General features: G+C 37.4%; 1 protein-coding gene across 2 annotated transcripts in view; it reads left to right on the top strand.

The window, feature by feature from the left end:
- Positions 1–15,966, top strand: part of TTBK2 (tau tubulin kinase 2) — a 104,174-nt gene that overhangs the window by 46,579 nt on the left and 41,629 nt on the right. The window lies entirely within an intron of this gene.

The raw sequence follows: 15,966 nt of genomic DNA, 5'->3' as shown, positions 1-15,966 counted from the left end.
ATTCCTTCAGCCATAATGCTGGACACTGCAATGAAAGCAAAGAGCAGGGGGGACCAACAGAGTGGCTGCTGCTGTTGGAAAGGTGAGCTAAACATTTTAAGTAGTTTTTAAATTCCTTTTTTTATATCTCAGTGTTCTTGTCGTGTTCTGTATGTTTGGCTGCTTATAATGTTTTTTCCTAACTGACCTGTAATTTCAAAAAGAAAACAATTCCTAAGATTCTGTAATTTATATAAACACCAATGGTACTATTTTCGGGAAAAAATAGGTGATAACAACATAAAATTTTTCTCCTATTCTTTCTTTTGTAACAATTCAGCTCTTGCCTTTTGTTTTTCATTGCAGTGCCCTACAGTGTAACTGAAGTAATTCTTCAATTTAATCTGTTTAGAATGTTCTGACAGGGTAATCCGTATTAGTAGAGTGGCAGTGAGGGTTAAAAATAAAAGACTCCTTTGTGGACAGCAACCACAATGTGACCTTGCTTAAACCCCAAAATTATTAATATTTTCATTAAATGTGCTATGTGCTTCTTCTTAAGGCTATCCTTCTTCTAAATGTCATTAGATTTCTTCAGCAGATACTGCAAATACCCTGGAACAATATAAAAGCATATTGTCTAAAACACATAGTACTCTATTGATAAGAAACTGTTCCTTAGTTAAGGTTGGTTATTAGATTTTTATGATGAGTCTAATTTTCTACATGCCTGACTTCCACGGAAAGAATCCGGTCCCACTGAAATTTTACATATAACCCCTGAGTCCTTGAATTTCCAAGATGTGATTTAAAAGAATTGGAAGAGAAGCTTTGGAAATTCTAGTATCAGATTTTAGTCCTTTGGCAGCTTTGTATTTCCCCCAACATTAAGGAATTCCTGGTGGCCAGAAATCTGTTTGTTCAACTCAAAAAGATGGAAGAGGATTATATGGATACTATTGAAAGCAAAAAAATTCATGACAAGACTCTGTTTCCATCCAGAAGTCATTGGTCAGCACCACTGGCTAGCATATACAATCCAACAGGTGGAGGTGGAGTTAGCTTCAAGACTGGCAGAGAAGAAAGTTGTTGTGTAGTTCTTTGACAAAATGCAACTCAAGACTGGCAAGAGGTTTGAAACAACTCAATTTCAAGTATAAATTATCATAAGTTTTGTAGTATAAATCTTCTTGTTATAAAGATAGTATTCACTTGACTGAAGTTCAAAGAAGAAGTTGAAAAGAGGTCCTTATGGTGAGGAAGACTTTTATTGTGTGAAATCAGGTCAGGAAACAATGAGGAAATGAGAAATTTAGCAAAGCATTAAGCTACCCAGCATTAGACTCTTAGCTAATGCCAGTGCATTGTACTAAGACACAGAAACGCAGCAGAGTTTCATACAAATTCAGTGTGATAAGGTGTTTTTGTTTCAGATCTGTTATACAAAGAGGAATTATAAAACTTGGGAATCCATGGTTTTATTCTGGTATTTGACTGAAGTGTGTGCCGGTGGCTACTGATGTGTTCAACCATCCATTTGGACCCTTCTGTGGTTTTGATAAGGCTGTGTTTACTCTAGTCTGAATCTTCTTTTGTCTCTCCTCTCTGGTTTCTTTTCTAGAGCTACCTCCTCATATCGCTTTGCTTCTAGTTAAGCTGATTTCTCTTCTTGCAGTTTTGGTGCCCACAGGAATAGTGCAGTGCAAATAAGTGACATTTTCTTTGCCCTCAGTTTCTTTTTTTTTTTTCACCACAATGAGACCTGGAAGCATTCTGAAGGAGTGAGAGAAAACAAATTCAGGCTGTTTCAGCTCTGGATTGAATTATGCCTCGTGACAGACAGAACATTTGAAGAATTTAGATGCCTCGTTCAAACAAGGCTGTATTGAGCTTGTGTGAAATATATTTTTCTGAAAGCTCAGGCATAGTGAGTGTTGGATGGCTAGTAGGATGTTCCTTGAGATCATCATGGCACACTCTCAAATCCCACCTTGTCTGTCTTCATTCTAAGGCACTCTGGGAGCACATCCAGGCTTCTTACAAGTTATTGTGGGGGTTAAGAAACAAACATTTGTTTCAGCTGCATTCAAGAACAGTTTGAAATTATTTGCTGAATTAAAAGCAAACAGCTACAAAAACAGTTATTTAACATGAGGAATTTCAGCTTAAATTGGTAATATGAAGGAAGTTTCAAGTGGCTGAATACGGGATCTTATCCAGAAAGTGTTGGCCAATGTTTAGGTGTCATATGTGATATGTTGGCAGTGAAGTTCACAAATGGGCAGTAGTGCTAATGGGTCTGGAGAATTCCAACAATATTGCAATAGAAAAAGTTTGCACTTTAAAGTAAAAATGAAGATTTATTCAGGTTAGAGAATTTACATATTTTTGGCACTCTTTGTAGTAATTACTTTTTTGTTTCACATTGTTATTACAATAGTTAGGAAACATGCCTGTTCTCATTGCAGAAAACGCATTGATGACACAGATGCTTCCCTAAGATGGATATGGTTCTGCCTCCTCTTTTCTATAGCGTAGACATGTTCTAAAGGTTAGTTTCTTCATGTGCACTGACATGAAGAAACTGTCTATAATATACAAAACTCTTAGCCTATGGAACTAAGTCTCCCACACATCATATTAATTTAAATGCAGGGTTTTAATGAGTTATCATAGCCTCTTTTGGGGCAAGTTTTACAGTAGCGTTGGATCTATTTGTGTTCAGTGGAGTCTGTTTTCTCATCTTGCTGCCATGCTTTCCTACCCTCCCTAAGTGGCAGCAGAATTAAGTTATAAGCAGCTCTATCTTCCATGATAAATTAAATTATTCCCTAGAGTAAATAGATGTTATTACAGCAAAAATTGCTCCCAGGATTTTTGTGCACTGTAGGCAAAGAAAGCCATTGTTTAAGTACTGCTTATTTTAGTTCAACTTGAGTGTAATCTCTCTTTTCCTCCTTTGTGGGAGCACTGATTTCTTAAATTCTCATTTAGTTATTCTTTATTTTGAAAGAGTGGTTTTAAAAAAGACATTTGACACATTAATGAGAATAAGAGTGTATTTAAATTTATGAGTTACTGTGAAATATAATAAGGTTTATCTCAGTGTTTTGTTTCTTCTGCTGTTGTTTACCATAAGTAGTGTTTATGACAAAGTTCACAACAAATAAAGAGACTCTGATTCAGTCTGCCATGAAGTCAGCAGTGGCTCATATATCAGTAAGTTAAAATTAATTTAATTCATATTTTTAAACAAAATATCAGGAGATTTATAATATGATCGAGCTTGCAAAGAAAATTGTCAGTAGATTAGTCTACAGTTGAAAGAAAATATTTAGCTTGTCTTTAATGAGAAGTGTTAGGATCCAGAATTTTAAGATTCCTGTAATTATGCCATCAGAACTAAGTTACAGCTTCTCCCATGCCATGAGATGACATCTCATCTGTTGTCATCATCTTTTCCTATGATGGTTTTTCTTTTCTGCATTGCTAGCATTTGTCTTCTGTGATTCTGGTCATCTTTCTCTCATTTTCTCATTCTTCTCCATTTTCCATTAATACAAGCCTTCAGCCTGCATCCACATAGTTTGTGCCTTTTTATCTTTGGTGACAGTCTTCCTTTATCTGACTTTGCTCTGGCTTCAGCTTCTTTCACAATTTAATTTCAAGTCTTCTTTCTTCAGCATATATGTCTCTAGTTTTTTGTACCCTCCTTTTACCCTTTATCTTCAGATAACCTCATCCATAAACACATTTGTTTTATCTGTAGCACAATTCATGTTCGTGATATCCCTGTTCCAATACTGCTTCTTTCTGTTCAACTAAAACACTATCATCTATTTCTAGTATCCTTGTGAACATCTTATGATGAACTGAAACTCAACGTACTCTTAGTCTCCTTTCTCATATACCAACCAGTCAGCTATACTTCTGTTTTGAATTACTGCATGTGATACCATCTTCCTGTCCCTGAAGCTTACTGGCAGTTTTCACTGGGTGTGTCTTTACATCCAGTCTCCATATATATCCTGACAGTGTTTTCCCTATAATATGTGCATACATTTATATGTGTATGTATGCAAATATTTATTTATTTATTATTCACAAACCTGAAGTTCTTGTGTAGGCTCACCATCCCCTCACCTGACTGTTACATTATCCTTTTTCTGGTTTGATGAATACAAGGCTTTTGTCTTGACAAACACCAAAATTCAAGGTGTTACTACAGACACAATTTATGTGATTTGTTTTGATTGTTACCCTTCCAAAGTGCATCAAACAAGCTACTTAGTTTTTAAGGCTCTTGAGGATCTTTCGCTTTACAGCCTATCTTTGATGCACAGTAAATATGAGCAACAGTAAAGATGGTTACTTGTCTCCATTACCTGTTTCTGGATTTTTAAAGAGAGGAACTGGTCTTTATTTGAGACTTTTTTTATGCTGGAAGGGACATTTCTGTAGTCACTGGAAGCCTCACTGTTTCCTTTTACATTTCTGTTTGGAAATGGAACTGGGAAAGTGTCATTATTTTCTGTAGGAGTTGAAAAATGATCTTTGACCTTTCAACCTTCAAATACAGCCTGTCACAACTGTAATAGTTATTTAAGGTTTAAATGGACGGTGGGCTTCACAACAAAAAGCAGAATTTAGTGCCAGTCTGTGCAGAACTACACAAAAATTGAAATAATACTGCATAAGGAGAAGATAATCTTCTAATACAAGAAACTGTACATGAATGATAGGAATTCTTATTTATGCATATGCTATGTACGTATTACTGGTTTCTTATTTTGAACTACTGAAAAAAGTAGTTTCAACATGGCATCTTCACTGTGACTGTTATCAGTGGTTTCTTACAGACTAGTTTGGATGGAGGACTTTTTTATTGTCAGTTTGTCATTTTCTCCCTGAGAAATAATGATAACTTCTTAGACTTTCTACCTGAAAGAATGGTCAAGGCAGGGAGCTTAGAATGAGAAGGCCTTTCTTGAAGATCATACCAACTCATTCCATGAAGAGTTCAAGCCATACTTCTGTGTTAAAGTGTTCCCCAGAGTTTTGGTGTCACACTTGTCAGATCATAAGACATTTCAATATGGTTTTCAGAGATGTGATTCATCTTTGTACTACCCATCTTAATGTCAGACTCCACGGTGATTTAGCACCATTAAAACCATGTTACCAGGGAGTCCATTCAGCTGTATGTGCTCCAATCTAAATAGTGTTTTGGAAAATGCAGGTGTAATATAAAGATCTCAGAAAGTAGTATTTAAAGAGCAGGAAGAGGAGCCCCAACTGAGTGATTTGGTTGTTCAACACTTGTAGTGCTTACTGTACTTTTTTATTGCATTTTGGAGCGTCACATGTGGACTATCTGTTTACAGAACTGAGGAGCAAGCAGTTTTCAGCCCATTTCACTGTTTTTGGTTTTTTTTTTTTTTGCCAGTGGGATTTGCAATAACATGATTTTTCACCCTTGAATTTGATTATGTTAAATTACCTTCATTTGGTTTGCAGCAGTCAGGTGACAGTAAAACTGATTTTGAAAGTAAAAAAATAAGACTCAAAGGAGATGATCAAAAATATGATGGAATCTAAGAAATTGCTTCTGTAGCTATTAATGTCTTCTTTATTCTCACATTTTTGTATCCATCCAACCTCCTTTTTCAAGGAAAGTGTGGAACAGTCACAAAGCTTAAGCTTTTTTTTTTTTTTTTAAGTCAGTAAGCAACGTTTTTCATATGAACTACTGCTACAGGATGCACCGATTTTCACATACCCGAAGGGCACTAGTTATCAAACTTCTTCATTCTTCTTCCTGGTTTCCCTTATATTTCTGTCATCCCCCTTTTTGCTTTTTTACATAGGCTGCTTTTCCCATATTGAACCTGAAATAGCCTTTTAGAGCCTCTCTGCAGAACTATATAATTTCTTCCTCCAACAACAGCAGAAGTCGTTTTCAGAAAACAATGAAATAACACGTCTGCAGTGTATTTCCCAAGTATTTTTAGTTGTAGCTGTCTGTTTCTTTCCCTACAAAGTGAATGCAGTTTCTAAGTCTTATTTTTACACATTGACTGTGTAGGAAGGTAGTGATCAGTTGTAAAGTTGGTAAAAAGGGATAGAATTGATTATAAAAGTAATACTCCAACTGTTAGAGAAGCACTAATCTTTTCTGGTATATCATAATCATTATCTGGACTGCAACTTTAAATTCAGCATTTTCCTCATGAGGAAAATATCAGCCTGCTTTTAATAAAGATGAGTAAGAGTTAATTTCAGGAGATTATAGGAAGCAATATTTTGAGACAGATTTATGTGTAGTAAGAATATTTCTGTTCAAACTTAATTGTCTGCCACAGCATCTGAATATACTGGCAAAAGGAAAAACTTAACTGATACCTGAAGGATCCAGGGGTTTTAGATTTTCTTGGGTTATTCATTCGGCAAAGACAGTTTCCCACTTAGAATCATTGAATAGTTAGGGTTAGAAAGGACCTCAAGATCATCTAGTTCCAAACCCCCTGCCATGGGCAGGGACACCTCACACTAAACCATCTCACCCAAGGCTTCGTCCAACCTGGCCTTGATCACTGGCAGACATGGAGCATTCACAACCTCCCTGGGCAACTATTCCAGTGCCTCACCACCCTAACAGGAAAGAATTTCCTCCTTATATCCAATCTAAACTTCCCCTGTTTAAGTTTTAACCCATTACCCCTTGTCCTGTCACTACGGTCTCTGATGAAGAGTCCCTCCCCAGCATCCCTATAGGCCCCCTTCAGGTACTGGAAGGCTGCTATGAGGTCTCCACGCAGCCTTCTCTTCTCCAGGCTGAACAGCCCCAACTTTCTCAGCCTAAGCCCCAACTTTCTCAGCCTAATATCACTTGTTCAAGATATTAGCCTTAAAATGAGATAGTCGTAGTTGCAGTTTTCGTATTATAGTGACATCCCATAACAGTGGTCTGTTTCAGTTGTTAAATCTTCAAAATGGAAAGAAAATACATTAACATAAAAATATAAAGCAAAGGAAAAAATGCTTTGTGAACTTTTTCATGGTACAAATAGTTCCCTCTCAGAATAACTGCTGAAAAAATGAAGTATTTTTTAACTGCTGATTTTGAAATTGATTCATTTTAACAAAGTTGTTCTGTTTTGCAGCTCAGTCGGCACTATAATTGCTATAATCAGTGTAGTCTGAATGACTGTGTTTGTGAGGAACTAACTTCAAAGATGGAGGGATATGTCCTTTGTAGCTCAGTAATAAGGTATTTGCAATATGTATGAACATATTGAAGAGAGTAGTGAAGGGCTGCAGTTCATTAGGTGGTATGACCTGACACATGGTATGATCTGATTACTTGGTTAGAAACTAAAGATCAGAAACAAGTATTTATTATGGCTTGTAGGATTGTGAAGGACGTAAGAAAGGAAGTAATGACAAACGTGTATCGTAGTATTGATTGGAAGGGTGTAGAGTAATTCACAGTTCTCCTAAGAATGTAAAGTAATGTTATTTTACATTTTCTGTTCAATTAGTTAACCATGTTTTATTAGCTAAAAAACTTGAAGCCTGCCTATAAATATGTGAAGAAAAAACTTAAAACTTTTAAAGTGAGATCTTGAATGAAATGCAAATGCATTATTCTAGCATTATGTGCCTTAGAGATGAAATATACCTGCTCTGCCACTATATGTTGTATAGTTACTCTAAGAGTAATATGAAAAGGTATAACTCTTGCAGATAAGGTCTTTGGAAACATATTCACTGTATTAACATATAATTCACTATTTACAATGGGTAGTTTTGATCTGCTTGGGTTGGTTTTTTTGTTTCTTTCTTCTGTACATGGCTTTATGTGCATTGAAGATCTGGTACTATTTTAGTAGAATGAAATTGTTCTGAACACCCAAATGTGGTTTCTAAAAAGTAAAATATGAGTCTGTGCTAAACTGGGGGTGGGGGAGAGAGGGGGGAAGTATACAAATGGCACATGAACAAACTTTGTGCGACTACAGTCAGTGGTTTGAACCCTGGCTTTTTGTGTGTTTTGTGTTGTTTGCTTGGAGCACATTTAGACCTCATATACTTCTGGCAAACGTTGAGCAATGATATGTGTGTAGCTGGGAATAGGATGAAGAATGTGGAAATTGGCAGTAGTGTGTGTCTGTATAGGCTTCTGAAACTAAATTGTACATGCTGGGGACAGTATGAGGATGTGGGTAATTTTTGGGTAGATATAGAATTAAATTCTAGAATGGAAGTTGATAAGGAAGCACTCATTGGTGGAAGGAGCCTTGTCTGGTGATGAAAAAGATCAGAAGAGAGAAAAATGTGTGTGGGAAGGAGAACAAAACTGCTGGTGATGGTGTAGGCTGTTAAAAGAAAGGAGGAGGAAACAGGAGCAGGGGAATAAATTGTAGGACAGAGGAAGCCAATAATTGAATTAATGGTGTAGATAAGAATTGATTACTGCAAAGCAGGGTAATGTGAATTTAATTATGGGGAGCCTCTCTTTAATCATCAGGCAAATATATTTAGCAGGATGCAAATTTAGTACATTTCTGAGATTAATGCTGTTTATTGCTGTTTTAGAATGTTGTCAAAGAGTTAGATTACATACCATTTTGTTTCCCATTGTTCTAGTAGTAGCTGAAGTAAGTAGTATTAGCATCTGGTTTTTACTGAGACAAAGTATAAACGATACTTTTTGAATGTAAACCTAACTTCATACAGCTTTCAGATTGCATGTTATTATTTACATGGTGATAATGGAAAGTGAAGGTGTCAGCTTTAGTACAGAAATAGAAAACCTTGAGAGACAGTATCTGAAGGACATTGTTGCTCTTATCATCAGTGCTACAGCTAGCTCTTGGGCTGTTGTCATCACTCCTGTTTTAAAAGGAATATTAACCACAACTGTTCTTTGACCTACTATTAAATTTAAGAAAATATAAAGAAAAAAAATCTGTTTAAGATCTTTGCTCTTAAACAGATTAACCTTTAAAAATGAATCTGAGGTCATAATTATTTAAAAAAAAAAAAAAAAAAAAAACTTCAGCTATCATATGTTATCACAGGCCTGATCTTTGTGGCCTTTAATTTATGTGGACTTTAAGGTACAAATAACTGAATTGTATTTGTTTTACAGAGAAGATAGGATAACATTTATGCAAGCTGAGCTGACAAAGCTTGGGAAAAACACTATCCATAATAAGGTAGTATTCAGATAACATCATTTTATCTAAAACATCTGTGTTTTTCTCCTCAGTATGCAGGCCTCACTGACTGGCAGTGATTATTCAAATTAACAGTCAGTCCTTTAAATCTGGTGATTTGGACTCAGCAAAGGTGAATGAAGAAGAAAATTTCTTTTTTCCTGATTCAGTAACTAGTTTGGAATGTGGCCTTCCACTTTGAGAGTATCCTGACTAGTGGCTTAAAAGGTATTCTGAGGAGGCTCTATTTTGTCTGGGGAACTGTTATATTTTTTATAAATACAGCTTTCTAAGTCAAAGGGAGAGTTACCCTATGGCCCTTTCCCTCCTGTCGCCACCTTTCTCTTGCCTTTCCCAATGACTAGAGTTTAGGTCATTCTTCGGTTGTTATTTAAACAAAATGAAGAGCTCAAAGTTCTTGCTCTCGTAGGTTTGTTTAGTATGACCTAAATTTCAAGTGTCTAGACTCTTTTGTGTTTATTTGGAATAAGTGAAAAATAAAAATGATGTTCTTTAACATACATTAAGGAGGTTTACAGTATTTTAGATCTAACTTGCCAGACTTTTTTTACCTGGAAACTTGAAATCTTAAACCTTACCAAGCTGGGAAGTCCCTATTTTAGAACAACTAGGAAATGTAGCATTGTTTCTTTCTTATACGGTATGCATTAAAGGAGCCACAAAACTTTTGCTCTAAACAGTAGCAAAAGTATTCAAATCCAAAGGATTATCCACCATTTTTTCTGATGCTCGTTACTGATGCTCCTTAATGGTGACCTGTCAGTAACAAAAGCGTCTCTGGCTCATACTAAAGCAGAAGATATGCCAGCTGCTGTACAGTCTGACCCTTAGAAAAGTGCAATGGAAGCAATTGTGAATGCAAATGTTCAGATCTTTTTATTGTCTAGGGAAGCAGTTTCAAACCTGTTCACATCAAGCAATGAACATATTATTCCATTCAGGTGTTTATGTATAAAATCAAGTAAATACTGCTTGCCTTTCTTCAGTGCTGTTGCTTCTGAAAATTTTCCAGCCAATGATTTTTCTAATCTTCAAGTTTCACTTTAGGATGACAGATGGTATTCTGGAAATACCATTTAAGAAGCTGAATTCTTAAAAAGCCCCGCAAAACAAACCAAAACGAACTCCTAAGAAAAAGTATTTGTTTCTAAAATAAATATTTTCACTACTAAATAACAATTCAAAAGTAGTGCTGCAAGAGAGAGGACTGGCATAATTTTTTGGAAACCAGACTCTCACTTCCTGTTATAGCCCACTTCTGTCTTTTCATGTCTATAAAGTTAAATTTTGTACATTTTGCTACTGTAGAACAGAGAAAATGACTAATGAACAAATATTTAGTATGCTTTCAGATTTTCTTCACCAAATCTGCATCAGCCAGACTGTATTACATATATTTTGGGAAATAGATGAGGCTTGCAAGATTTCCTTCTAAATTCTGAGCTAAGCATTTGATAGTTGATAGCTTTTAAAAAGCTAACTACTTCAAAGAGGAAAAACTTTATTTCAGTAAATGGAGTGCTGTGGAACAGACTAAGAGGAATTATTAGAGCTTTATATTTTTCTTCATAACTTTAAATTCTGTAGCAAAGGGATTATATCAGAGCCATTCAGTGCAAGATGTAAACACGTAGCCTGATTCTTAAATAACCTATACATACTCCTTTATTCTTTCTCCATGTCATTTAAGTCAACAAAGACTGTAGCCTAATTAATGTTATAGAATCATAGAACGGCTAGAGCTGGAATCGACCTTAAAGCTGATCCAGTTCCAACCGCCTGCCAGGGGCAGGGACACCTTCCACTAGACCAGGTTGCTCAAGCTTTGTCCAACCTGGCATTGAACACTGCCATTGGTAGGGAAGCCACAGCTTCTCTGGGCACCCTGTGGCAGCACCTCAGCACCCTCACAGGGAAGAACTTCTTCATAATGTCTAATCTAAATATATTCCCTTTAAGTTTAAATCCGTTCCACTTCCTTCCCCCCTTCCCTCCCCCCCCCCCCCCCCCCCCCCAAATCCAAGCTGAAAGCAGGAATCTGCATGAGTTACCTCTGTGCCTGGTAAAATCTTGGAGCACATTCTCCTGGATGGCATGCTAAGGCACATGAAAAACAACAAGGTGCTTGGGGACAGCCAGCATGGCTTCACTAAGGGGAAATCCTGCCTGACCAATTTGGTGGCCTTCTATGATGGGACTACAGAATTGACAAGGGTAAAGCAGTTGATGTCATCTACCTGGACTTGTGCAAAGCGTTTGACACTGTCCCACACGACATCCTTCTCTCTAAATTGGAGAGATATCAATTTGATGGATGGACCACTCGGTGGATAAAGAACTGGCTGGATGGCCGCACACAAAGAGTTGCGGTCAATGGCTCGATGTCTGTCTGGAGACCAGTAACGAGTGGTGTCCCTCAGGGATTGGTGTTGGGACCGGTCTTGTTTAACATCTTCGTTGCTGACATAGACAGTGGGATTGAATGTGCCCTCAGCAAGTTTGCCGATGACACCAAGCTGTGTGGTCCGGTTGATATGCTGGAGGGAAGGAATGCCATCCAGAGGGACCTTGACACGCTTGTAAGGTGGGCTGATGCCAACCTTATGAAGTTCAACCACGACAAGTGCAAGGTCCTACACCTGGGTCAGAGGAATCCCAGGCACAGCTACAGATTGGGCAAAGAAGAGATTCACAGCGTCCCTGCGGAGAAGGACTTGGGGTGCTGGTCGATGAGAAAATGAACATGAGCCGGCAGTGTGCGCTCGCAGCACAGAAAGCCAACCGTATCCTGGGCTGCATCAAAAGGAGCGTGACCAGCAGGTCAAAAGAGGTGATCCTGCCCCTCTACTCTGCTTTTGTGAGACATCACCTGGAGTATTGTGTGCAGTTCTGGTGTCCTCAACATAAAAAGGACATGGAACTGCTGGAACAAGTCCAGAGGAGGGCCACGAGGATGATCAGGGGACTGGAGCACCTCCCATATGAAGACAGGCTGAGGAAGTTGGGGCTGTTCAGCCTGGAGAAGAGAAGGCTGCGTGGGGACCTAATAGCAGCCTTCCAGTATTTGAAGGGGGCCTATAGGAATGCTGGGGAGGGACTCTTTGTCAGGGACTGTAGTGACAGGACAAGGGGTAATGGGTTAAAACTTAAACAGGGGAAGTTTAGGTTGGATATAAGGAGGAAATTCTTTCCTGTTAGGGTGGTGAGACACTGGAATCGGTTGCCCAGGGAGGTTGTGAGTGCTCCATCCCTGGCGGTGTTCAAGGCCAGGTTGGACGAAGCCTTGTGTTGGATGGTTTAGTGTGAGGTGTCCCTGCCCATGGCAGGGGGGTTGGAACTAGATGATCTTGAGGTCCTTTTCAACCCTAACTATTCTATGATTCTATGATTCTATGTAGGTTTCAAAAGTTTTTGAAGTAATACAAGGTGTGGTATTCCTACCAGTGACAAACCTATTTAGCTATCATGGTATAGCTGTGTTACACCTACCAGAGTAGCACTATTTATTATGTTTGTCTTCTATAACCTCCTTCAGGGACATAAAAGGAGATTATTTAAGGCACAATCTTATAACGTATATAGGTAGCATTTTCAGCTTCCAGGGAACATGATCCTTGCAAGTGTGATTGTATTACTGACAAAGAAAAAATTAAAGAAATCAGTGTTATAGAGACAGACAGCTGGTGTCTTGTGTGTGATAGTACAAGGTGAAAAAGGAAGGTAGTAAGTTAGTGTAAAAGATGAAGAAAGATCATTATGAATTGACTTAGAAGGTGACACAAGTAAAATGGATGTATGGATTTCATGTGCTATGATTTGGAACAGCTGTATGGAATATTCTTGTAATAATTAAATGAAGTGAAAAACTTAATAATATATCGTTATTTCTCTTGAGAGGACCTGGTGTTTGGGGCTTTTGGGTAAAATATAAAAAGAATACACAATCTATTAATATCCTGTCTGGAGGAACAGGTTGATAAATAGTTGAGATATGAAAAAGATCTATTACTCATGATACAATACTTTGTAATTGTTGGTGTATATTGAGGTTTTTCTTTCTCCTTTCCTGCGATGTGCAGAGCACTGATGTATCCAAACAATCACTGGAAACTTTAATTTAGAAATTCTACTGTGCTGTATAGCTGTTCTATATTCTGATACAGCAGTTCCTTTATTTTCTACAAAACTGATAGATGCTCAGGAGAGGAGGCTGTAACCACCCTTTAAAAATAAAAGAAGAAATTTTTGCGCTGAGATTTGATCTTATCTTTGAAAAAAATCAAATTATTCTAAGAAGGGTGAAATTTACTGCCTTCCTATGGTTTTGTGTACTGCTTCTTATGCCCTCCAAATTCTTCAGTATTTTCAGTTTCATACTATACCCTGCCTTTCTGACCAGTACAGAGTTGCCTTTCAGGACTACGCATATACTTACTTGCCATCTAAAAAGCATGCTGATTGACCAACTGATTGGTGTCTCTTAAGATGAATGTAAGCCATGTTAATTGAATTTTAACGGTCTGCCTCTGTGTGAAGGTAGTAATTTGGGTTCTGTCTATAATCGCTGGTTTTCATTAAACTTGCAGGAACTGAAAGTCTTTGAGAGATGTCCCATTTGTTTGAAATTAAAGCTGTTACAATGGAAATGACAGATGGTTTGGTCCAGTGAAATTTGTTTCCTGGTGAAAATAGAAGCAAAGCAAAATCAAAACAGAAACTTTAATTTCTAATTTATTCCTAGTTGAAAAGAAGGAAAGTGTATTATTTTATGTAGGTTAGCTTGCTTGACACGTTCTGTTTCTCATCCTTCTTTGAAAATAAGTTACTACTGAAATAAGTCTGCTGCATTCATGTAAATCTTTAATATATGGTATTATTATCATTATAAATACTTAATATGGTATGGACAAAACAAAAATGAAGGTCTTGGTTCTCCACTCTGCTAAGAGCATGGGACTTTCCATGATGTAAAACAACCATAAAATTTTTACTTACAGAGATAAGTAAAACAGTATTCTGCTGTTTGGGGAAATTCGCTGTCAGAGCTTTAGCTGGTTTACATGGGTAGTCTTCCTCTTAGAGTAATCTCTGCTTCAGCTCCGGGTATAAGAGAAAGAAAAAAGACTGTAAAGCGCAAAGCAAGCATACACATGTCAGATTTAGACTGATTTTTCACTGCAGTAAATTCAGGCTTGTGACAGACTCTTAGTAGGTTGTTATCACCTCTAGCCCACCAGGCTTTTTATCTGCTCATGAATCAGCTTTGGAACATTACCTTTTTCACCTAGTGCATCACACTGGCTAAGAAAATACTCCAGATTGAAAACTGAGTAGCTTGGGAGCTGGGTTGTGTATCAAATGTTGCTGTCTTAGATATGGTGATGCTCTTTATAGCACAGGCAGTTGGAGTTAAATGATCATTTGTCACCACGGCTGTTAGAACTCACAATAGCAAAATTTAATTGTATTATTAGATGATGACTTGTTACCCAGCTTCTGCTGGAACTAGGTAACATAGGATCAGACAGCTGCAATCAGTTTTGGGAAATCACAACTTCTGTTTAGGTAGATCTGAATCCAAATAATCTGTCATACTGACAGCAGGCAGGAGATGGATCGATGTGGAGTTCTAGGTGCAAGTACCTTGGTTATCAGTGTCAGATATGGTTTTTATACAGAGCTGAAAATGTGGGTTTGAAGAGCTGTATATACAGTGAAAACTAATTGAGATGTATAATATACTGTAATAGCATATCTCTACTTGATCTTTCCTTATCCAGATGATCCTTAATTTTTTCATTTATTTCAAACTTGTGCAAACACATGCTAGGCATTAAATTAGATTGCAAGGCCATATCCACAAAAAAAGGGTGGATGAGAATGTGAATTCTTGAAGCTATTTGGTATTAAAAAAGGTTCTAAAGAATTGGAACTGTGTATAGTTCCAGTGCTGGAAATATATTCCTGTTGGGTGAAAGCACTAGGAAATTTACTTTTTTAAAGGGAAAAGATAAAATAGGAGGATTCTGCCTTCAACAAAAGGAAGCAGAGACGGCTGCTTCTCTACCCACCCCCCTGTGTGCTTTAGAACTTGGCTTTAGAGGCAGCACCTAGAAGGTGAGGTACACTGCTTGAACTGGTTTCTCAGTCCAAAATCTAAAGACGCTGCAGAATTTTCAGTCAACGCCCAACTGATAGGAAGAACCATGGTATGTGTCAAAGATAATATACTGAACCAATACTGTAGTATTTTTTCATGCTTCTTATCTAGTTTCCATGACTGCAGTAAAAAAGTTAACTTTTTGCTCTGCATAACACTTCCATTGTTGCCTGGAGCAATAAACCCAGAGCATTTATCTAGAGGTACTAAACTGAGCTAAGGAGTGTGACTTGCCTCCTCCAGGGCCCCTCCAAAGAAGCAACAGCTGTAGATAGGTTTGTAAGCATGGTGTCTCCCAGGAATCTGCAAACCTGTGTACTTAGAGGAAGTAGTTATCTTTTTTAAGGAACTCCTTATTTCCTGCATGTGGTTTATCTAAGACACTTTCATGCATTTCCAGGACAGGGTGACCTCCAAAGAAAATTGGTGTTACATTGAAAAGTACCTTAAGTTTAGAAAAATTCTTCATAGTCATTGAATCTCCTTCATATGCATGTATCTTTAATAATTTAACTTACATTTTAAGAATTTAGTGATAGTAATCAAATCTGAGACAGCTCTCACTTTTGGATCACTGCTTGAGCT

The sequence above is a fragment of the Lathamus discolor genome, chromosome 6, assembly GCF_037157495.1.
Source record: "Lathamus discolor isolate bLatDis1 chromosome 6, bLatDis1.hap1, whole genome shotgun sequence".
Taxonomy (NCBI): domain Eukaryota; kingdom Metazoa; phylum Chordata; class Aves; order Psittaciformes; family Psittacidae; genus Lathamus; species Lathamus discolor.
Note: the sequence above shows the minus strand (reverse complement) of the source record. Positions and strands in the feature narration are given on the sequence as shown.